The following is a 24,973-nucleotide window of genomic DNA, read 5'->3' as shown; positions in this document are numbered from 1 at the left end:
CGCAAGCTTACAAAATGAATGGGGTGGTGGAAGGAGAAGAAAAAGACGGATGGCATGCGAGACATCCAATAAAAAAAGCATTCATTTTAGAAAATGTCCCTGATAACAAATATTTCTAAATGAAAGAGAATTTACCAGGAATGTAATAGCACGGCAGGAAGAAACAGTTTGTGAAAAATCAATAGAAAGATAATTTTCCTCCTTTCTCCTCTTCAGAATTTATCTGCGCAAGCCCCTGGTCACAGAAAAATGTGGGCACAAACACAGTGTGAAGCGTCTGGTTTAAGGTCACCCTATGGGGCCAACAGTCTTACGCAAAGAGGTAGAGTGACAAGTGTGTGCCCTGGGCTTGTGATCGGCAACATGACGTCCCCGGACATAGAGTACCTGACCTCCACCACCAACAAAGGGAAACAATATTCAATAAATGTATCTCAGCACCTGGGATAGATGTAAATCACATTTCTGAAAAATAGAATGATAAGGAATAGCTTTTATAACTGGAGACATTAAACATAAGAACCTCAAAACAGATCTCCTATACAACGTTGGAAATTAATTTTCTATAGACAGTTGAAGGAAAACTGTGCAGTAACAGAAGCAGAACGGTGATACTCTGCCTCGATAATCATCATTGTATGTCTCATTACTCCCCAGTGAAGAGCATCAGATTCCCCCACACATACCCTTTGTACGTCCACCATCAGGGCCTTGACGAAGGCTGCTGTCCCCTGTCCTGATGCCATCCTTCGTGCCACTGCTGCCTTCCTTGAGTCTCTGCTCCTAAACTTCTTCAGGTGGCACTGAACCTACCAGCCGTGGCATTTTTATAAAACACTGTCCCCTTTGCGGAATACCATGACATATTGCTAGATTTAATTCTGTCATAAAAATCAGCAGCAGATAAATCCCATTTTATTACATGCATCCAATATAGAATCACAACCACTAGCACACATGTCCACACACAAAAAAAAACAAGCTGTTAGACTCTTTCTGAGTTTTCTGTTAATATTCATTTGCCGTTTGCTCATTCATTTTGTCATCTGCTAACTTTTGCTATAAGGTAAATGCCAAGGGTTTAGGAAAATTGTATAGAAAAGAAATTTAAACTAGGGAAGTCTACTCATTTTCTGTGTTTGTTTCAAAAAGAAGGGACTCATTGCGTTTGCTCTTGCAGCAGCTTTGTGCAGCTATGAAGCAAAGATGCAGAATTCAGAATTGGGTGGCCACTGTGATAAGTACTGGTGCCGCACATGTTTTCTGTGGCTGCTCCCCAAAGGCAAGTCTACCGTGCCCACCCTTTTCTGTAACTCACTTTCTTTTCTTTCATGTCTGAGCATAGAAGAACAAATCCTGTGAATCTTGGCTCTAACAACAGCCTCGGGTGGTTGAGGCTGACCCCGAAGATCGAGGATGGGGCATAACTGCCAGTTTTACATGAGTTTAATTAGCATTAGGAGTCTAGTGTGCGGGAACCATTCCATATCTTGAGATTGGACCCACCATCCCACCTGGAATCTTCCAAATGAGCCGAGCTGCCCTCTCCTGGCCACTATGTACAACTAACCCATCAACATGCCCGCTGGCTTCTGGGAAAGTTTCCCCTTATATTTTACTGCGTTTCAAGGAAAGATGTCTACAATTGCTATGGTCATATCATGGATAAAAATCTCTCCACTCTTTATCCTACACTCATGTTGTTTCAATATCTTTGGTAAAACACAGGCATTGGCTAGTACTTAGCACATAGAAGGCACTTTTCAATGCTGTTTACATTCATTAATGAAGAAGTCATTTTTCTAGAAAATATGTGATTTTTAAAATAATTGTCATTCTATGCCCTAGCTGGTTTGGCTCAGTGGATAGAGCATCAGCCTGTGGACTGAAGGGTCCCAGGTTTGATTCTGACCAAGGGCACATGTCTGGGTTGTGGGCTCGGTCTCCAGTAGGGGGTGTTCAGGAGGCAGCCAATCAGTGATTCTCTCATCATTGATGTTTCTCTCTATCCTTCTCCCTTCCTCTCTAAAATCAATAAAATATATTAAAAAATAAAATAATCGTCATTCTATTCATAAATACTGGTGCTAGGATCATGAAATGGATATTATATCCTGCTCCCCATTCTCATTGTGATTCTCAAGTTACAATGAATTTCCCCCCTGGTAGTCAAAACAAAGGACAGGCAGTAAGGAGCATCGTTTGCCTGATCTTTGTACATTACTCTGATGCTTCAGCTTCACTTTGGAACTACTGCCAAGTATCAACAGAGATTTGCAAATGAAGAGCCATTTCCCCCACTGTTCCTTATGAATCATATAAATACATTTTTCCACCAGAGCAGTGGTTGTATGGTAATAAGAGGATAATGCAAATCATAAAATACAATGCAGCAATCACAATACCTGCAAATAAGGAGAGTCAGTTCCAGCATTTGAAAAATGGCCCATTTGGTTTCAGTGAATGGGTTTCGTTTCTCCACAAATGAATTCAAATCTTCTTTATTTAGAGACTAATTTGTTAATCAGTCAAGTCGCCAATGCAAGAGAACATTATAAATGAGAATAAAGTTCTTATCTTAAATGCAGACATATTTATTTTCTCTGGTGACTAATTCAATATTCATTAGGGATATAAAGAGAGATTTATGGAAAATAAATATTCTGGAATATAATAACAGTAATAAGAAAGAGAGGGAGAAGAGCTAACATGGATTAAACGCTCTTGGCCGACAACTAGGCTGAGCATATTAAATGACTTAACTGGTTTAGTCCTAGAGCACTATTATGTAAATATTTTCATATCCCCATTCTCAGATGAGGAAATGGAGACACAGAAAATATAAAGAATGTAAATAGCTGCAGAGCTAACAAGTGGTAGAGCAATTCTTAAGTACCATAATCAATGCTTCCATAAAGACTTAGAATTTTTCTAGAACTTTCTTTAAAACAAAAGTATGTTAAATTCCAAACAACAAACTGATAAAATATTTTCTTTGGTATTAAACCCAAATCCCTAAAGCACACATTTAAATTTATTTTCTCTTAGTATATTTTCAGTGGATAGTGTAATGAGATATTTTTAAGAATTAAGCTTATATTCACTTATACCTTTCTTCTGAATCTTTTCCAAATCTACCATATTTCTTTCTGAATCTGAAGTTTAAGATGCTCTAATTAATCTAAGGATTTAAACAGAATTGTATATTATGGGCAATCCATATGTAATATTTCCCTGTAAGTGTTTAGTTATTGTGTCCTAGTAGTAATTTTATATCTCTAACGCCAGATATATTTTTGTTAGTCTTTGAAACCCAAGACCATTTTTCAAATTTTTTTTCCATTATACTATTCTATCTTGTATTGGGATTTCTTGTGCACTAGTATTTTACTTTCCTATGATCTCTCTGTCACTGGACCTTATAGAAACTGGTTTCTAGTGTTCTGGGTTCTCTTACAGGACTAGATTCAGAAACAATCTCCTTCATTGCACACGGTGTGATCTTGGACAGGTAACAAATTCTCTTTTTAAAAAAAATATGTTTTTATTCATTTCAGAGAGGAAGAGAGAGGGAGAGATAGAAACATCAATGATAAGAGAGAATCATGGATTGGCTGACTCCTGCACACTGGGGATCAAGCCCACAGCCCTCCCCACTTACCCCCCACCCCAGCACGTGCCCTTACTGGGAATTGAACCTTGACCTCTAGCTCATGGGTTGACTCTTAACCACTGAGCAACACAAGCCTGGCTAGAAATATTTTTGAAAGGGTAACCTATTCTAAGCTTCTAAGAAAATGTTCAGTTCCAAACTAATTCATCTAAACAACTTTAAATTTTTCCTTTCACATAGAGTCTCTAAGGAATCAAATAGGAATATATCAACTGCAGGATTTAAATTACACAGCATAATTTAACACAAATAAATTAATTGAAAAAGTTTTAAGAAAATCAGGTTCTTCTCCAATAAATGTCACTACTGGGAGCAAAGACGAGCTGGAGGGTTTATTGAGAATAAGCGTTTTCTAAACTAATCTGGGATTTGCTGTAAATAATATATGCAACTACCATGTTACCCTTTCATTTTTTAAAATTCTAAACAAATATTATGAGGCTTCTGAATAAATTTCTCAGGAATAATACTCTCTCATATTACCTTTAAAAGTCTTTATCTTTTTAAACGTTATAGAGGAATATATTTCCTTGATGCATATTAATATCATATAGCAGGACCTAATTACAGTGAACTTAATTTTTGTCACCCATGGGTATCATTTATGTTGAAATAAATGGTATTTCAATGTGGCTGTAAGGTCATTCTATAACATTCTAAAGATAATATTCTGTATCATGTTTACTCAAAAAAAAAAGAAAACAAAGGCAAAATTTGTCCTCATTTATGATAAAAATATGCAAGTTTGTTCAATTGATAAAAGAAAAATAATTTAAAATGATGCATAACATCTTAGAAATATTTGCATAAGAAAAGTAAGTCAATGTACTTCTAATACTGCTGGTAATAAATATTTTTTCAATATCTACATTTCTTTGTGGTCATTTGGAAAACAATAAACTCTAGGCTTTTAGTATATCAGCTTCTCTTCTAAATCTACTGTTTGCCAAAGTTGATAATATAAGGTGTGATAAACCTAAACTTTAACTCATAAAATCCTTGATTCAGCCAACGTTTTTGGAAAAGGTATCTTTCTATCTTGCACAATTTAAGAAACAATTCCTCATTCTAAACCATAGTATCAACATTTTCAAATGTTTCCATTCAGTTGTTTACTAGGTTTCCCACATAAAATATATTTGTTATGTATCTATCGATGAAGAGCCCACAAAATGAGTATTTTTAAGCTGAGATAATTAACTTACTGAAAACTGCTTTTCTCAGGATTGAGCAGGTGCAACACAGCAGTAGCAACCAATGCACTGGCTAGTACATCGTGCCAAATGATTTTAAAGCCATGTCAGTAATATACTTATACCAAGATACACAATTTAAATATTACCAGATACCTTTTATGAACCAAAACCTATGCTAAGGGTTGGGGTCGAGAATCTCCGGAAATTAGATTTTAGTTGGAGAAGACAGTGCCCTTACAGTCATTTTTGTTTGAATCTAGACAAAGAAATCTAATAAAGAATGTAATTATAACTTAACTGCCTCAATTCAGATAGGTTAATGGATTTGTTGGCTATCAAAACAAAGGGTGATATATGATTAGGGGCAGAATCAATCCACTACCTGCCAGTTTAAATCTTTTTCAGGATCCAGGGCTCATTTCTCTGCAGTTCCTATTAATGGCTAAGAAAGCTTATTTCCTTGCTAGTGGCCAGCACTGCATGTACAAGCTACTCAGTGCCTTTTTAAAAATCTGTTTATATTGATTTTGGGGAGGGAGGGAGGGAGGGAGGGAGGGGAGGGGGGAGAGAGAGAGAGAGAGAGAGAGAGAGAGAGAGAGAGAGAGAGAGAGAGAAATATTGATGATGATGTGAGAGAAACATCAGTTGGTTGTCTCCTGTACCCACCCCGATCAGGGACCAAACCTACAACCTGGGAATATGCCCTGACCAGGAATAGAACCAGCAACCTTTTGGTGCACAGAATGATGCTCAGCCAACTGAGCCACACTGGCCAGGGCAACTTATTCAGTGCCTTTAAGCAAAAAGTTTGACAGCTATGCCATACGTTTCATAGTAACAAACACTTTATTAATAATTGTAGCCATGTACCTTATACCAAGAGGAGCAATGATTCAGGCAAGCCTAGAGTTTTGCAAGAATTTGTCAACCTGAACAAATCTCTAGTTAGTATCTCAGAGATAAGCTGTGATTTGCACTGTATTTAGAACCTGAAGGAAAGATCCATCTGAGCGATAAGAATTCATTGTGCCACTTAGGGAGGACAGAAGTGCCAGAGTAACGGCCTTAAGCAGACAGGAAGGGAGGGGATTACGTGTACAAGAGTTTGGAGTTTGCGAGGAGCACAGCGTGTGCCAATGGCATAAGGATTAATGCAGACTATACAGAAACAGGCACTGGAACATGGATAAATGCTGTGGTGGGAGCTGCTTCTAATTGCTCCTACTTTCCTAATAATTCAGGACACAATGTGATCAGCTAAGAATAAACATTGGCAAAGTGGTGCTGAAGATTTGGCATTATGGCACTATATAATCATCCAAGTTTGTGGGAAATTGGCATCTAAATCGTGATAGGTTAGGATATAGTCACCTAAGAACATGGGAAATTGATAAATGGGCGTCTGCTGTATGACTTCTGAGGAGCACTAAGAGTCTCCTTGATGAATGACCTGAATTAACAAAATCCAATGAACGGGGCTTTGTGTTTGGCTGCATAGAAGCAGGCACAGGGAGAGTTAAATTCAACCTGCAGGTATCCAACAGTTCCAGGAAGTGTGAAAGGGGGAGGCCATTGATAGTGCAAGCAAGAGAGTGATTATAATGACTGGCTAAGTCCTTTGAGCTGGGTAAGGAGAAAAAAGAGAATATGCTTTGGGAGAGGAAAAAGGAAAGTGTTAGAATTACATACTGTAGACTACCAGAGGGTTAACACATAACTGAAACATAGCCAGTGATGTTTGATGAGTGACATACTGGAAATTACGACCATAAGGGGGTATGATTTGGTAACAACAATGTCAAGGTATGGATGTGTGACTGAGATGAGTTTAAATCACTGAAAAGTTCATCTACATTGATATTAAAACTACCAAGAATTATGACTGGAAAGAGGCAAAGTGATAGTAAACTGGCATCTAAGTTCTTCAAAAATGAGGGGTTAAGAGTGGGAGAGAATCTGATGACAAAGTTCAGGATGAGGCACTTTTTGGAGTGTTAGCATTGTTCTGTATCCTGTTGGTGCTGCTGGTTAATTGAACGTGTTTTAGCTGGGCACACTGTTCTGCTAATAATCTGTGGGAAGGAAGAAGGGGAATGGATATTAAGTAGTCAACTCACAGTGTGTTCAATAATTGCCAGTTACACGACCTCAAAATGGACAACTGGTGTTCCACAAACTGCTTTCTAAGCAATGATAATGTCTTACAGTGCCTTAATAGTTGTTCCATCAATAAAGGATGCTATGATCATCAGGGTCCAGGAAATCCTGGGTTAACAAAACTTACACCAGCGTATTATATTAGAACCTCTCATATTTTAATGCACAATATGGATCCTCGAAAGATAGATTCAGTATGTATAGCTCCATGGCTTTATCCTGTTTCATTGTTTTATTTAAAAAAATTATATATATATATATTGATTTGAGTAAGGAAGGGAGAGGGAGAGGTAAAAATGTTAATGATGACAGAGACTCATTGATCCACTGCCTCCTGCATGGCCCCTACTGGGGATTGAGCCTGCAACCTGGGAATGTGCCCTGACTGGGAATGGAACCATGACCTCCTGATTCATAGGTTGATGCTCAACCACTAAGCAACACTGCCCGGGCTCACTGTTTTATTTGAGAACACTTAAGAATGTCTGTTCTACTTTCAGTTTCCTCAAAACATAGTTTGAGATAGGCTGTTGAAGATAATATCCATTTTTTTATCAGGAGTATGGGCAGTGGGATATAAATGCTTACTGGCTACTGATAGGCATGTAAATTAGTAAGACAATCACCTCATTCTATGAGGTAGACATTTTTTTTAACACTTAAGATTTTAGTCTAAGAAAATTATGATCATGTGCAAAGATCCAACTACAGATATGTTCATGGTATCATGCAGTAAAAACATTTCTGAAATAAAGTGAATGCATAATAATGGATTACTGCTTAGGTAAATTATAGTGAACCCACACAATGGGAAACTCTGAAGCTATTTAGCCTGATGTAGTACCAGAACATGTACTGATTTGAAAATATATTGATGAATACACAAGAGGAGGTGATAAATAACATACCCAGTATGGGGCGTACAATATCCAAAGCATAGAGTCTATGTTTAATTTTTAAAGTGTGTAAGTGTGCATGTTTGATGAATGAAAAATGAGCTCAAGTATATATTAAACAGTATTGTATCTGCATGATAGGACAATAGGTACATTTTCTTTATTTCTAATTATTTACCTATTATTCCCAAAATGTGTATAGTAGCCACACTACATATAACATTTAAGGATTTGTTAAGCTGATAAATCTGTGTGTGCACATGCGCACACGTGTGTGTGAGTGTGCTTAGTTCTTCTTGATTTATTTTCCCCTGCATACAACAATCAGATTTGTTGCTTTAATCAGTTCTAGGAAGCACTGAGCTAGCATTTAGGAAACAAATCAAATGATAGGTAATCTCCTTTCAGTATTATTTATATATACAACGTGATCTATGTAAAAAGTGTTAGTCATTATCTTAAAATGCTTTCAAAAGTGTTTTCTAGTATAATCTAGTAATGGTACTAATGTTTATTTTTAATCATCACTTGAATCAAGAAATTTTGTAGAACTTGCAAAGTCAAATTTTAAAAATTAAGGGGATATTTCCAGGTTATTTCAGCGATTATAATTTTGAAATATTTTGTGCCAGAGCATCGCCAGGTCCTTGCTCAACGTGGCTTTCCTGAGCAGCAGTTATTGATATGGAAGAGTAGTCAGACACTCACTCACACACGCTCATGCAACCCACACATGCTTCTCATGTTTTAATAAGGAAGCGACATATTAGGATGATTTGGGCAAGAAAATGTGTATTTTCAGGGTAAGGTCTGAATCATGATTTTACACTAAACAAAAGCAATTATGTGGAGATTTCTTGTGCTACAGTTTCCACTGGAGTTTCCCAGGGGTCTGAAAACTCCCACACAGGAGAATTCCTGCTAAAGATAAATAAGTAACTTATAACCTGTACATGAACCAAAATAGTCAGAAAAGAAGGTGCTAGTATTTTCGTATGTAACATTTTACTTAAAAGTGAGAGAAATGTTCATTCTAAGTGGAATTGCAATTGAAAATCTCTATTTCTGATTCTGAGATAACTAATCACTATGCCTGCATATAGAATATATAAGCAGATTTAATTGCATAGATGCCATTAACATTAAAGAACTAAATATAACTTTAATATCACCATTTCCAAGAGGGATTTTTAGATTTAAAATAACTGAAATTCAGGTAAATTTGGAAATGGATAAAAGTTACACAGTTTTTTGTTTGTGTATCTTCTACAATCCAAGTCCCCTGATTGACAGTCTTGCAAATTTTTCTTTTTTCCTCTCACTACCTGAGATAAATGTAGAATTTACCTTACTTATATTTTTAAAAAATATATAGGTAATCACTAAAAATATGAGAAATGTAGCTTATAATATAAACAAAATATACTACATTTTGGACCAAATATTCTATATTCTGTTTTTCAGATCAAGCACCAAAACTATTTAACCTCGCATTACATAATTAACAATATTGTAGAATGTATATTTAAAAATGTCTTAATGAGCTTCATTTGAAAAAAAATTATAAGCTATAGACATATAGTTTCTTAAAATGTGATTTATTTACTCTAATATGAACAAATTATCCAGATAAGTGAGGATGTAGGGACAATGCTTACATTTTTTAGCCTCTGATCTATATTCCAAACAATCACTCACATGGTCTTTCTCAGGGGTCCTCAAACTACGGCCCGTGGGCCACATGCAAATACCAATATTGTATTTGTTCCTGTTTTTTTTTTTTACTTCAAAATAAGATATGTGCAGTGTGCATAGGAATTTGTTCATAGTTTTTTTTTTAAACTATAGTCCGGCCCTCCAACGGTCTGAGGGACAGTGAACTGGCCCCCTGTTTAAAAAGTTTGAGGACCCCTGGTCTTTCTGAAAAGCAGAGCTAACTCTGTCCTTCCCTTTAAATAGTTCCAGGCTTGCCCTACTGCTCATTGGGTAGAATCCATAGTCACTGGCATGAAACACCAGGCGCTTCATGATCGATCTCTTACCTGCTCTCTGGACACAGCTTCCCCCATCCTCCTTCCCTTCAGCGCCCACACAATCCAGCATCATTGCATTTCTGGAAGGCTCACCGGCTCCTTCCCCACAGCCGTCAGCGCTGCTCACCCCCATGGCACAAAAGACAATATTCTGTTTACTCTCTTGCCTCTGACACCAGACTCCAGGTTCCCTATGGGCAAGGACCAAGTGACATTTGTCTACATATCCCCAGGGCTTTGCACAATAACTGGCACTCAAGAACATATACTGAAAAAAATAAAATAACTACAAAAAGTTGGGCCGATTCATTTGAATTTCTGCTTTTGTCAAATTCCTTTGTATCAGAAACCTAGAAATTCCAAAGCCTCTGGCTTGTGACGGTGCATCCTCACGTGTAATTACATTTAACCAAGTAAGGACATAACCTGCAGATCAATAGTTTTGTCTTCCAAATTTTATTACAGAAGAGAGTCATCATCTATGGTTCTTTCTAAAATGCAAATCTCCCCTCCCCCATCCCAATGGTAGGATGCAGTCAGTTCGGGGTTGAGCAGTCATGGAAAAGACAACACACATAGAGATGCGTATCATATTTTTTGTGAGATCCTGTACTCCTGCAATGTAATCACATCCCTGCCAAATACCTAGGTGCTGGATAAATGAAGATTTACTATTGTGTTATGCATCTAAAAGCCATTTCTTCAAACTACACCCTTCACTGGGATTAGATGTTGTTTGCCAAGTTATCAGAATTTCCCTCTCCAGTATTTTCATATTGCTACTGCACCTTATTCACCCTCTTGTTTAGCAATGTGGTTATTTGAGGCAAAGTGAGCAAACGAAACCATGCCCGCGAAGGAACCGCTGTTGGCCAATCCTCACTCATATTATGGAAATGCACGTGTCCTATTGGTGTTTGGCTGTGACCTTCCATTCATTTTAGGTAAACAGAAACGATTACTGTGCAGAAGAAGCCGAGTAAAAATGTATGACTCAAATGATGTCTTTTCCCTTTTTTCTTTTATTTTTTGTATGTCTGTAGCTTCAAATTACTCAAGCTGTTTGGGTGATTAAACAGTGAGTCCAGCTGACTTATCATAGGGACCTGGGCAGGCGGACTCTTACAGAAGCTCCTCAAGACGGTCTATAATCTACCCAAGAACTTCATGGTGCCTGCTGGCCACCAGGCAGGCTGAGGAACCCAGGCTGCAGGGACGCAAGGCTGCGAAAAGGACATGTGCTCAGCAAGGAAAGGTCGCAGAAGCCCTTTGACAAATGAGACAAAGCGAGTCAAGTCATCGCAGAAGGGCTTTCTGAACGTTTTCAGTAACTTGGTTATAACTAACTCCAGAGGGCATTAGCAGCAGGCTCTGCAGCAGCCCGACTTTTCCATCAGGGAGGCTAATTACAGAGGGCCTTTTTTTCCTTCTTTTTGGTAGATTTATTTTTTTCTTCCATAAAAACGCTTAGCAAATATCAACGCCTCTGAGTTTCCCTGTGGCCGGATCCCCGTTTTCCTGTTTTCCGGGCGATCGCACATGCAGAGGGCACTGTTCCCTCAATGACCGCGCGCTGCTCTGCGCGCAGATGAAAGCAGATAAAAGCGCAGGCACACTCCCATCCCTCGCTCAGCGTCTGCTGTGAAATCTTGTTTTTACAAGTCCGCTTGGATTTCAGTGTCTCAATCCCGCTTCTCTTAGAAAAATCACTTGCAATCCGAGTGATTTATTTTCCTCTTGCCCGAGGCATCTGTGGCTAGGCCAGCTCTGCTGCCTGGGAGGGGGGTGCTGGTCTCATGTGTGGTGACTCAGGCTAGTTAATCCAGTATGTTTTTCATGTATGTATTTATTTATTGTTGGAGACACACTCTTCCTACGAAGTAAGCAGGTAGAATCTTTTTTTTTTTTTTAATATATTTTATTGATTTTTTACAGAGAGGAAGGGAGAGAGATAGTTAGAAACATCGATGAGAGAGAAACATCGATCAGCTGCCTCCTGCACATCTCCTACTGGGGATATGCCCGCAACCCAGGTACATGCCCTTGACCGGAATCGAACCTGGGACCTTTCAGTCCGCAGGCTGACGCTCTATCCACTGCGCCAAACCGGTTTTGGCTGCAGGTAGAATCTTGAAGGCAATAGTGCAGAATATACACCCCTATCAGGAAGGTGCTCGGGCTCTGAAATCAGTCAGTTCCCCTGGCTTTTTCCGGCACCGCAGTACCGATGGGTGGCCAGCCCCACATGCATCATGCACGGAATAAAAAGCTCCGACTTAGAACCGGGCACCACGACAACAGAGTTATGGGTGTAACAGCGTATTAAGCAAAACTAAACAAAGGACGTCGGCAGAGATAAGATCCCTATTGTTTTGCTGTGGTTATTGCAAAGATAATTCAAGGGAGATTACTTTTTTCAAGAAATATAGAGCAAATGTGTAATATACTAGTCTGTTGGCCACTAAAGACTGGTAAACAAGACAGAAAGGAACCCAAGATTGTGTAGCTTGCGTTAAAAATAAAGTGTCACAAACGTTATGGACTTTATACAAAGTTTTGAGAACTTTTAGACTGGTGTAAATTTATTATTTATCGTATTTATGCTTTAACCTAATTGCAAAATGTAGATAATCATTGTGAAAGATTTTTGCTGGGATTGAGTATATTGTAAGCTGTAAAATGCTTAATATAATTTAGCTATTATTATTGCAGCCTTAGAATATTTTAAAATTTATATCTTGATGGTGACAGTAATAAAATTCTATCCTGACAAATATTATATTTTAAGTCAAGAATATATTCTTCACTATATCAATTATGTCCTCCTTAACCTATTATACCTCCTTTGCTACATCAGAATTATTTTATTTTATTGTATACCTGATTTTGCTACTAAGTTTTAAATAATTTAATAGAAACTATTTCCCTTTCTGCCTGTAATTTCATTTTCCATTGAGTGACATATTGAAGCACAATGATTTTATACTGAATCTAACCTAAGTACCCCAATATAATAATAATTATACTTTATAGAGCACCTGTTGTATGTCACCCTCTACCTACATATGTAACCCTGGAACACTGGTAGATAGGTGTGTTATCTCATATCCTTATAAGAAAATTACAGTATTTCATCTCTATTTTACAGCTGGCTATGTATAAAGGTAAATATATATATTAATTTATACTTGCACTTTTACATTCAGTCAGTGATTCAGTAAATATTTTTGAGCACCCGGGTTAAATACTGAAAATACAATGGTGAATAAAACAGACAAAATAATTACCCTCATTTGAGCTTGCATTCTAGTGGGAGCTGCATTCACAAAAGGATTTACGCAGTACAAAATTACATGAACCATAACCGAACAGTATTAATTAAAAATGGCACAAAAGAAAGACCTGGATTTAACAAGGAGCCAGGAATTAACACTAGGTATAATCTGCATTATTTAAAAAAGATTGTGAGAGAGAATTGAATAAATTTATATGCCATAGCCCTTCTAGACTGCCAAGTATATGAAAGAGGCCTAATATGACTTTAATGATATTAATAGATTTTTCAAGTTTTGAATATTAGTAGTTGTATTAGCATTAGTATATATGGAACTCACATGTGGCTCTGGACTCTCAAATAGTCAATACAAAGAGATACATCTAATAAGTCCACCATTTTAAAAGTGTTACTTAGTAAAAGCAACAATCACTCCAGAAAAGCACCCAAAGTATTTCTGATCTTTAGACTACACTGACGTTTCTCCTATTGTTCAAAGTGGGTGATTAAAACCATGGCATCATTCTTCTTTCAGATACCATAATGATTACATGCTTTTTATAACATTCCTCAAAAATACTGAAAGACACCAAGTGATTCTAATCATATGTGAGGATGCAGTAAAATTAATTCTGTTACTCAGCTCCCTAAATTGCTTAAGAAGTAGACTCTGCAATATTTTAGAATAAAAGGACTACGTGTCCTTGGAGAAAAAATAATATCTAAAAAATCTCTCTCTTACCTCAAGATTACAGTGAATGAAACACCTGGCTTGTACTCCTTTTGCTGCCAGCTGAGTGGAGAGCCACATGATTTAATAGATCATTTCGCCAGGGACATGACCAAACTTCCCCTTGAAAGATGTCTTATCCAAAAGGTTCCACGAATGAGGAGAGAAGACCTTCAAATACAACTAAGCTGAGAAGGCTAAAAGTCTCTTTAAAATGTTATATTAAACCTGTAACTAAAGTTATAAAATCTGAACTTCAACCCAGGTCTATTTTCCATACCAATATATAGAAATCTCCTTTAGGATATCAAATGTTAAAGTTGGTTTTATTGTTTTCCATAGTTATTAGTGTACTCAGTAATTATTAGTCTACTTTTTGCATTTTTATACAGAATATAATTTCCAAACATTAAAATTCTTCCACAAGAGAATGGTTTAGTGAAAGATAAAATTAAGTTGTCGTTACATTGAGGAAATGCTGAATAATATTTGATTTATTTGAAGCATCTTACATCAATTTATAACTAATATACTTAAAATTGGTAGTGAATGAAAACTTTTTCTGATACAAGACTGTACTAAATAGAAATGAATTGTACTTCTATAAATATTATCTGATAACAACCAACCAGTACCTCTACCTTTACAAACAATTACAAGAAGGAATTTTCTATAACTATGAAGATAGAATGTGTTCCATAATAAACACGAAAATTATTAGTTTTTTTGTAAAGCTCATTTTGACGGCTAATAATATGTGTAAACGTGACTGAGAAACTATGCCCAGATATACGTACAAATATTATCCTGGATGTGTCTGTAAAAGGGTTTTGAAATGTGATGAACATTTGCATCAATGGACTCTGAGTAACTCAAGTACCCTATATAATAAAAGCCTAGGTGGCGTCATGCCCGCATAGGACGCCCTCGCTTGATGTCGCCGCAAGACGGCCACATGCACAGCGGCGGCGGGGCCCAGTGGTCACTCTGCACAATGAGGTATGAGGGTCCTGCGGCTCTGCATGGCGCGAAGAAGGCCGGTCCCGGTATCTCCACTGCCTCGCGCAGAGGAGGCAAGTCCTAGCAGAGGAGGCGAGTCATCGCAGGGGAGGGCATTTGTGGGTAATCAGGCCAGCAGGGGAGGGCAGTTGGGAGTGATCAGGGCAGCAGGAGAGCAGTTAGGCATCAATCAGGCCAGCCGGGGAGCAGTTAGGGGACAATCACGCTATCAGGCAGAAGCGGTTAGGGGCAATCAGGCAGGCAGGCAGGCAAGCGGTTAGTAGACATTGGTCTTGGATTGTGAGAGGGATATCCGACTGCCAGTTTAGCAGGGATCGGGCCTAAACCAGGAGTCAGACATCCCCCAAGGGGTCCCAGATTGGAGATGGTACAGGCCAGGTTGAGGGACACCTCCCTCCCCCATGCACGAATTTTGTGCACTGGGCCTCTAGTCCTTAATAAAAGGAATGAGCCTGGTCCAATCTGCCAGGACCTTGATAGACCAAAGACTGACCTCCCTGATCAAGAAGGAATTTTGCCAGCTGACTGCCTTTGCACTTGAACTATAACTCTTCCTTGGACCTACATCCTGCCAGTCTACCTGGCAGTTTTTGGATTTACCAAGAACTCCACAATATCTGAGCCAATTCCTTAAAATAAATATCTGTCTCTCTGTATCTCCTGTTAGATACACACAAACACACACATAAACACACACAAACACACACACAAACACCTCTTTTATATGTTTTTCCCAAGAAACCCAACTAATATAATTGCAAACATAATTTGCAAAAAAATAAATCTGGTGAATTGATAGTCTGAGTAAATATGAATAAAAACTAAATATAAATTAAATACAAGTGTCTTAGGGGTAATTTAAGTAATGAAAGAGATACAAGAATAAGTGTTAAATGTTGTTGTAACTCAAGAGCAATGGGCCTAGAGTGGATTCATTGAATGAATGAATGAATGAATGAATGAATGAATGAATGAATATACAATGAACTGTCACTAAACTATCTGGTATGGCCAAGAGGAAAAAGCAAGTATAAAATATTTAATCTACATTGAGCATATAATGGTTCTTAGCAGTAAAAGAAAAATAAGGGAAGATTAAAAAATAGGATGGAAATATTTCCATAGAGAAGTTTTAGTAAATAAAAACATTAACAAAATAGCCAATTTTCTCTAGGAGTTTGTATAACTGTCACAAAACTTGCAAAAACATTTTCCTAAGGAATAAATTTGGCTTCATTGCTGAGTGTCAGGTGCTATAATGAGCAAGTGAACCCTACAAGCCTGTTGGTAGGAATCACATCTCCATGTTGTACATTGGGTAACAGATGCTTAAAACGCCAAGCCACTTGCTCCCACTTGTATAACTAGGAGGCGCTGTAGAGGTCATCCATTCAGCCTGGCCAGCTCCAGAACCATCCTCCAAACAGTCTGGTGAGAAAGCTTGCATGTTACTAAAAAACGGTTTGAGATTTTGAACCTTGAATTATTTCTAAATACGTGAACACTCACTATCTACCCTGTTTTAGATTTGACATTTCTGATGTGAGGACAAGAGACAGCTAATTTCCTGAGGTCTTTCCCAGGTTTATGATTGTACATTTATTCCTGCTGTAGTTTTAGTGATTTAACTAACCTCCAAAATATTGTAAAAAAAAAAAATCTTTTTTAGGGGGATGGGGAGGAAAGTGCTCAGGATATTTATGCTGCTGATCTTCGGAAAAGGTAATTTTGTTTGAAAGGAATCTTTGTACCACACAAAATACATGTGTTGTTTCTTGCACATGTTTTCCTTCTATAATCATGAAACTACGCTTTAGATCTCAGCTCCCTAGGGGCCAGGCTGATTTTGAAAACAGAACTGGCTTTGTCCTTCCCTTCATGAACTTAACATTCACTAACAACCATACGATAATAAACCAACGTGGCTCTCATTTTCATACATTAAAAATCATCATTGCTCTTACAAATAACATTTTAAAGAGTCATATGTCTCTTATGGGTATCAACACAGATCCAAACATTGGTATAAAGCCACAACTGTATGCATGAAAGATGTAAGTATATTTTTGTATATAACTATGGATGTGTCTGCACACGTAATTTTATGAAGTATGTGTAAATATAGTTTACCTTGGAAATTAGCTCAATGTTTTGCTTTCTATTAGGTCTATACATTTATTTCCCCAGAAATAAGAAGTCATTTCGCAGAGAGCTGGGGCAACAGCAGATGACAGCAGCAGTTTGTGTAGAATTCCTATGTTTCCTAAAATACTGCCATCCAACAGCATAACATATAAAGGTAGAGAAGGTGGCCAGGCATCGTCTCTGGAATTGCTTATGTGGCAAAAGATTGGATGCCATCCTCCTAAATACCAAATGAAGTAGAAAGAACGGGTTTAGAAGGAAGACAGTGTGTCTGCTTTTCAACATTGATACATGGAAACGCTATGGGATTATCACATAGAGAAGTTCACTCCAGGCTTTGGAATCAGATTATATATTATTCTGAATCCTATGAAATTGCTGGTATTTGGCCATTTGACCTGCCAAAATGGCAATTCCATACATTCAGCCTATACGTAGGTTTTAGAGAGCTGAGCCTACAATTGTAATATTGCTCAGGAAGCCCCAGTAAATGGTCAGAGGAACTCGGGGAAAGGGGAAGTCATTGACACGCCTCCTTAGTATTGCCCTTGTGTGTGTTTCTTCACAGAGTGTGAGCTGGCCTTTCTTGGTTTAGGTTTTCACCAATAATTAAAAACTAAGTTTTGTTGTACGTAAGCTTCAAGTAGATTTTCTGAACTTTCTTCTTTCAAAAGAGGCCTGACTGACACCTAGAGAGAGATGACAGAGGAACGTGAGGAATTCCTAGTTTACCACCTCCCCCTGGATCTGCTCTCGGGGCCGTACGCTCCGTGGGCGGTCTCAGCATTGGGCCATACCACCAGCTGACTGGTGCTATTTGCCTTGTATTGTGCTCAGGACTACAGAATAATAGCATCACTACCCCTCAGAACCAAGAGAAAAGTCTCTGTGAAAATCCAGTAGACGGTTTCTCAAATGCACCTCCCCCTGTATTAGAATGGAGGTGAATGAAACGCTGGACTCACAGGCCCAACACATCTCGGAACCTCTTGCTGAAAAACTCTGTTCCTACCTATATTCACAAATGTTTTTAAAATGTCCTTCAATCTGAAAGTGTTTCTATGTGAATATATCACTCTTTAGCCTGTGCTAAATGAGGTCTCTATTACTTAAAAATTAACTCAGAGAACTGATATCAAAAGAATGGGTGCCTACTATGAATTGATGGCAAGGAGGCATTGGGCTTGATAAATAGTACCATCTCAACAAAACATTTTTGAATGAACAACTATGGTCTCCATTTTTGTACAGCTGGCAAAGGTATAAGTCTCAGTTCCTTCTTGCTCTGTTACCATATCCTCTTATGCATGTTTTATATGATACGTAATCTTATATTAAAAGTACTTGGACATATGTCCTTGAGTTCCTCCAGGTAAAAACTACGGCTTGTGTATGATTGCATTTCCATTGCCTAGATGAATGTCTGGTATTCAGCCAGGTTTTTATTCCTTTGAAAGTACTGATGTTTAAGAAATTACCTTTGTAGAAACGGTGCCTTCAACTAAGCCATCTAAACAATACTCATTCATTTAAAACATTGTCAAAGAAAAGGGGGTGATATTTAGAATGGTGAATTTTTTATTCTATGCAAAAAAACAAGCAAGCATGAAATAAGGTTGTCTATCTACTGCCCATGTGATAATAAGTAGATCCCCATGCACGGCGATAATTAACATGAAATATAAACTTACAGTGTTCAATTTAAGCTTCCTTCTCAAATAAATTGCTTTATGGTTTCCTGGGGAACTGCTGTCTGAGGTTTATCAGCAGGGTAACTATGATTCCATACATGGAATCTTGCATTAATCAGCAAATTCGCTGCTCCAGAGTTCAACATATTTGTCTTATCTCCATACTGCAATTTCCTCACCCCGAAATACACACAACTCAACAATGTGCATGCTAGGTCATATTTAATTTGTAATGCTAACAGCAGAACTGCTTCGCAGGTATCCCCCGTGTGATTCATGCTGGCACCCACCCTTTGCATTTTATGATCACATTTATTCCCTGTCTGATTTTTTCCAAAACTCAGTAAAAATTATTTATGCCCAAAACTTCATGATGGATCCACAACTCCCTCATTTTCTGACCTACTCTCCCCCAACAACCCCAAAAGGTCCTGACCTCTATTATCAAAATCTCAATGCAGATGGAAGCTCTGATGAGATTCTAATTAAGTGAAAACCTTTCTGTAATTATACCTGTTCACTATTTAATGAGACTTTTCTATAATTAGAAGTTTATTTGGACACTTTAAGGTCTCACAGACTATTGCTGTGGTTCCCTAATTCAGACATTTTTCATTCGCCAGGGGGCGAAGTTCTCTTCCCCACAAATGCATCACTGCCCAGGGAACTTCCTTCTTTAATTAAGTGCACTGTATTGTTGAATGATGACTCACAAAACTTATTTTCACGCTCTTTTTCTCTTCTGGGCACAGAGCTGAATCGATGCCCTAGGAAGTGTAAGAACTTAACACTTTGGGTTATGTATAAAGTGTTTACAAGTGGCTAACTAATATTCTCATTACCATTTTTAAAATCATAGTTAAAGTTTACCTTAGAAAGGGACACAAAGTTACTTGAGTCTGTTGGGGGTAAAGGGAACAGGGGCAAAAGAGAGAAACAAAAGGAGGCTTCAAGTCCTAACTGGCTGAGGACTGGACTTGGGGGTAGGGAGCCAGGAAGGCTGATAAATTCCGTTCACAGGGTTGAGATTTTCTCTAGAGCTCAATTGTATTCTTGCTTCTTCTTTGTATCTTGTCTCATTTCATGTTAAATCAGTTTTATTAAATACCTTTTCCTTGTACCCTCCTTCTCAATATCCTAGAGAAACCAGACTCCTCTCAGACTCATGTGTCCACAGGAAACCAGGTTTAACTCACAGGTAGCAGGTTCCACAGGGTGAAGCAGGTAGTGAGAAAGGACGACATTGGGCACCGGGATTAAGGCTGGCTCACTCATGGTCCCTCTCAAGCACCTGGGTAGTGTCTGAGGCAGCCTTGGCTATGCTCTCAAGAACATATTTAGGCCTTTTGCTTGCTGGTCTGCCCTAGTTTAAGACCAATTCTTTGCTCTCCAGCTACAAACTCTTTCTGTCCACTTAGAGAATCATACTAGTTCTCATTATTTAAAATAAACTTTAGCAACATTAGAGGACAAGACGACACTGAGTGAAGGCCCTGAGAGCCTCAAATCTCCAAGCTCCCAGATCATAAGGACCAGCAGTACCTGCTATTCAGCTCAGCTATGTTGGGGGATCTGACCACCATTAGAGGAAACATATCAGCATAAGGAAGAAACTGACCCAACACCATTTGTCTGGATCAGATGCGCTCATTTTGCTGGTCTCCTGTGGAATAAAATGCAAGTGATAGGCATGTTCATATAGCTTTCTATTAAATATAAATGTAACAACTTTAAGGAAACTTGAAATCTTAATTTTCAATGCCCTCCTTCTCCCCCCCAAAAAATATTGAGCAGTAACAAATGCTGTTTGCATTTTTAAATAATATTTTTAAAATGTGCTGGTTACATTAGTTGAAATCATTTCAGAATTATCTACTGAAATTTAAAATAAAGTGCACAGGTTTATTTTTAATATCACACGAATATTCAAAAGAGTCAATAAGTAAATGAAATATCCAAAAACCTTCTTTATGCAATTTATAGTGTCAAATAAGAAAAAAATAGAGCCATTGTCGGCAATGCTTATAAACTTAAATCTAGTACATGTTTATTAGGTATTTCTTTGCTGTCTAGGCATTGGTGCTATAGTATTTTATTTTTGATTTACTGTGAATCTTAAGCAATTTGCTTCATGTGTATGTTTAATCCTCCTGATTATATTTGTAAATAATTTGAGAATAAGGATGTGTATTATTTTATGTCTCCCATAAGCCAAGGGTGACGGAAATAATTTTCCATGTCGAACGTTGATATAGTAATTTTAAACTGTTCCTTTTCAATGAAAAAACTCAATCATGTAAAAATTTAGACGACTTTCTAGTGAAAGCACATATTTTTCAATCCATCAGAGATTATATATATATATATATATATATATATATATATATGTATGTATATGTATATGTATATGTATATAGATATAGATATAGATATAGATATAGATATAGATAAAGATATAGATATAGATATGCCTAATATGCAAATTGTTTCTTCAGGAGTTTTTTTGTCACTCACTATTATGTGCGCTGACCACCAGGGGGCGGCGTGGAGTGAATGAGGCCCTGGCCGGCAGCTGGAAGGCCAGATCAGCCCTGATACAAGGCCAGGCCTAGGGACCCCACCTGTGCACTTCATTATTCTAAACACAAGCTATACTGCCCTATATTGGAGCTTTCAAAAATATTTTTCAAACAAAACTAGTACACCTATTATTTATCCTGGAGTATTTAAACAGGCTATTTAAGTTCTTTACCTCTCAATTTATTATTTTTCAATGACTATTTACTCCAAGAGAAAGTTCAAGTTTACGGATAACATCACTTATTTATGACAGAATGAATCTTTTAAATTTGATAAAAATTACAAGGTTATAAAGTATATTAAGTTCTCTAACAGATGACTTAACTTCTACACTTTCTGACATTTTCTGCAATAACATTTTATTTTAAATGTCAACCATACATAAATTCAATCCCTTCAGACACTGAGATGTTAAAGAGTTCTCCATTTTAGACAGAGGGTGGAAAAAATCAGGCCTGAGAGAGTGGGAGAAAAGACACTTTAAAAGAGCTTATGAAAAATGCCTTCAAAGGTCCATTCCTTTTGTTAAGTTAGAAAAAACACACACCTAAAATGTGGCAATAAAGTATGCAAATGCATAATAAATTTTGAGTTGCTCATTATTACTGTGGTACAATGTTTCAGAACAACATCATAGAGGAGGAAACATCAACTACCACTTATTCCTGTGGTGTAATTTGAGACATAATTTCTTTATATTTAAGAAAAAGGGACACAACAAATTTAAACTAAAGCAATCTGTCAATATTTTAGAGGTGAGAAAATTCCTAAAATGTTTAAATAAGCACCCTTACTTCAGATTTCATAAAGTTTAGTGACCAAAAATTTAATTAATTTTAGCATCTCTGAGTTTATACCTAGCTCTGATATGTAACAAAACTAGACCAATGTTATAATATTTTTAATGACTACAAAACATTGGCGATGTTTTGTGCACAATGTTAACTATGAGATATTTTACATTAACTTTAATTGTCAATATTGTCTATCTAAAATCATTTCTCTTTAAAATATTTTTGTCTTAAAAATGTGGATGATTTAGAAAGCACTAACTCAATAGCTGGCAGTATTACATATTTATAAGATTACTTCTTGTGCAGATTCTCATACTCATATCCATTACCTCTTAGATGAATTGCTAGAAGAAACCTGTATTTCTATTCTCTTTTTACCCTGCTGGGGGCGATGTCTCTCCATTACTACTTAGGAAATGACTAGAAACTACTCATAGAGAAACAGAATGTTCTTTTAAGCAACAGTCTCAGTCACTAACGTAAAATGGGGGCAGCATGCCAAATATATGTCCTAATAAAGCATTTTAACAATTGCAAGCATGTACAATTTTATAGCTTATTTCTACAACCTGCATAGTAAATTTTTAAAAATGATGCAGTAATGAATAGGAATGAAGTCTTTTTTTCCCACCTGCACAATAATTTTATATAGAAAGTGTTTATTACTAAAATCCTTAGGGCGCCCTAAAACTAACTATACATTTTCTTCTTGATACTTCTGACATGATAACTCATAAGTTAAATGGATGAAAGGGAAGAATTGAATAACAGATTGGAAAGAATACTCTTACTTAGCTACAACGAAAATATGGCAGTCTATTTCTTATTCCACATACTGAAATTAGTACTTTATATTTAAATTCCATTATATTATTTTAAAATTCTTTTTTTTCAATAATGATAATTATTCAAGAACTACACAGTGATAAAAAGCAATCAATTTTTTAAAGAAATTTATATTAAGAAAATGATGAAACATCATCATGAAATGCATTTCTTATTGATTTACATAAACTTTTTTTAACATTGCTTGCATTTAATTTTGTATACAGAAACAACCCTCAAGCTCTTATTTTAAAATTATTAAAAACATTCACACACTATTAAAGACAGAGAAAGGTAACAGAATACTATGCCTTATAATTTTCAATATGTAAATTAACTGGAATTCATACAGCAGGAAAAATATTATTTTCCCTTTATCCATTAGGTCTTCCATGACAATTTTGAGCGAGGGTGCTCTTTCTTCCTTTTGACCCATAAACCTACCTATATTTTGAATTATTTAAAGCAAAATTATAGTTCACATTGTATATCCTTTCATTTTGTTCTCATGTGTCCTTAAACACAGGAACTCCTTAAATATAATAATTTTGATATATTCACATTTCTTATTTTTATCTCATGATTTATCCAGTACCTGCAGATATGAGAGTATATGCATAACACATTTAATTTTTTTCTACAAATAAGATATAAAACATGGTCTGAACAAATCTAACCATTTTCTCATTAAGTCTTAGATAAGCATGCATTTCATTTTATAAGAATAAATGAACATACCAAAAGATCAGCAAGATTTTTTTTTTAACATACACCCAAAATTTGATATCATTACTTAGCTTTTCTTAGAACTTGGACCATATTGCATGAAAAGAAAGAAGTGGCTATGAGACAGTACTCTCCAGACGTGGAATCAAATCACACACACACACACACACACACACACCCCACACACACCCCACAATGGTTAGATCATAAATTTGCAAAAGATAGTTAAAGATAGAAAGAATAACAAGAAAAAGTAAGAATTGAGACTAAAAAAAAAAATCTCCATTACTATTACTACTAATAATGAAGGTGTTCAAACATCTCCAAAATGGGCCATTTTTGAATGTGGCTGCTTTTGAGTTGAAGTCAGTCAAGACCATCAGATTAAAAAAAAAACATTTACCTCTCCCTTACCTGCTGAAAAGGATTTAGATAGAGGACCAGGTCCAAGAAAAGATCTATCACCTGAGACAACTACAAAGAATATGGGCTAGTGAAGGAAGGAAGCCGGGGGGGTCGGGGGGGGGGGGCTGGAGATCAAAGTCCTCTTGGTGTCCCACTGTTTCTGCTGACATGACAAATATTGGCTCTTCCCACCCCCTTGTAAATTGTCTCCCTCCCCACCCCCACGGAGGTCCTGGAACCTTATTCCCTTCTCCTTAGCTCAGGATGGCACATACCCCCCCAATAGCTTGACCGCCTGTGGGGCTCACATGCTTATGGGTTTCCTGTATACATGCAATTCATCCCCCCGCCCCCCGGGGAATCTGATCATTTGATCATAGACCAGCCAAAGAACCTAGAAGGACAGATGGAGCACTTTCCCTCCCAACAATAACAATAACAATCAGGATTATGTTGGGAACATTTGTCCTCATGACACAGAGTAACAGCAAGAATCAAAGTGGATGCCTGTGAGTTCTCTGGCTGTAATATTTACCATCCACCTTATGAGGGAGATTATAGTTACCTAATTATAGTGCTCTACAGTGTTCCCCCAAGAAGTTAAGTTGTTGATGAAAAGGGAGGGATGTCACAGTCAAAGGGGCAGGGGAGGAGCTATTCAGGTAATGAAAACAGACTGCTTCTGGAACCTCCAAACATTCAAGATCTGACCGTAAGAGCGCCCGAGAAATATTTTTTTCAATGTCCACTCAAGAACTGTCTAAGGATATCTCTGTCCTACCAAATGACCTTGAACATGTAGGACACTGTGACAAATATAGTGCATAG

The sequence above is a fragment of the Myotis myotis genome, unplaced genomic scaffold (assembly GCF_014108235.1).
Source record: "Myotis myotis isolate mMyoMyo1 unplaced genomic scaffold, mMyoMyo1.p scaffold_m19_p_3, whole genome shotgun sequence".
Taxonomy (NCBI): domain Eukaryota; kingdom Metazoa; phylum Chordata; class Mammalia; order Chiroptera; family Vespertilionidae; genus Myotis; species Myotis myotis.
Note: the sequence above shows the minus strand (reverse complement) of the source record.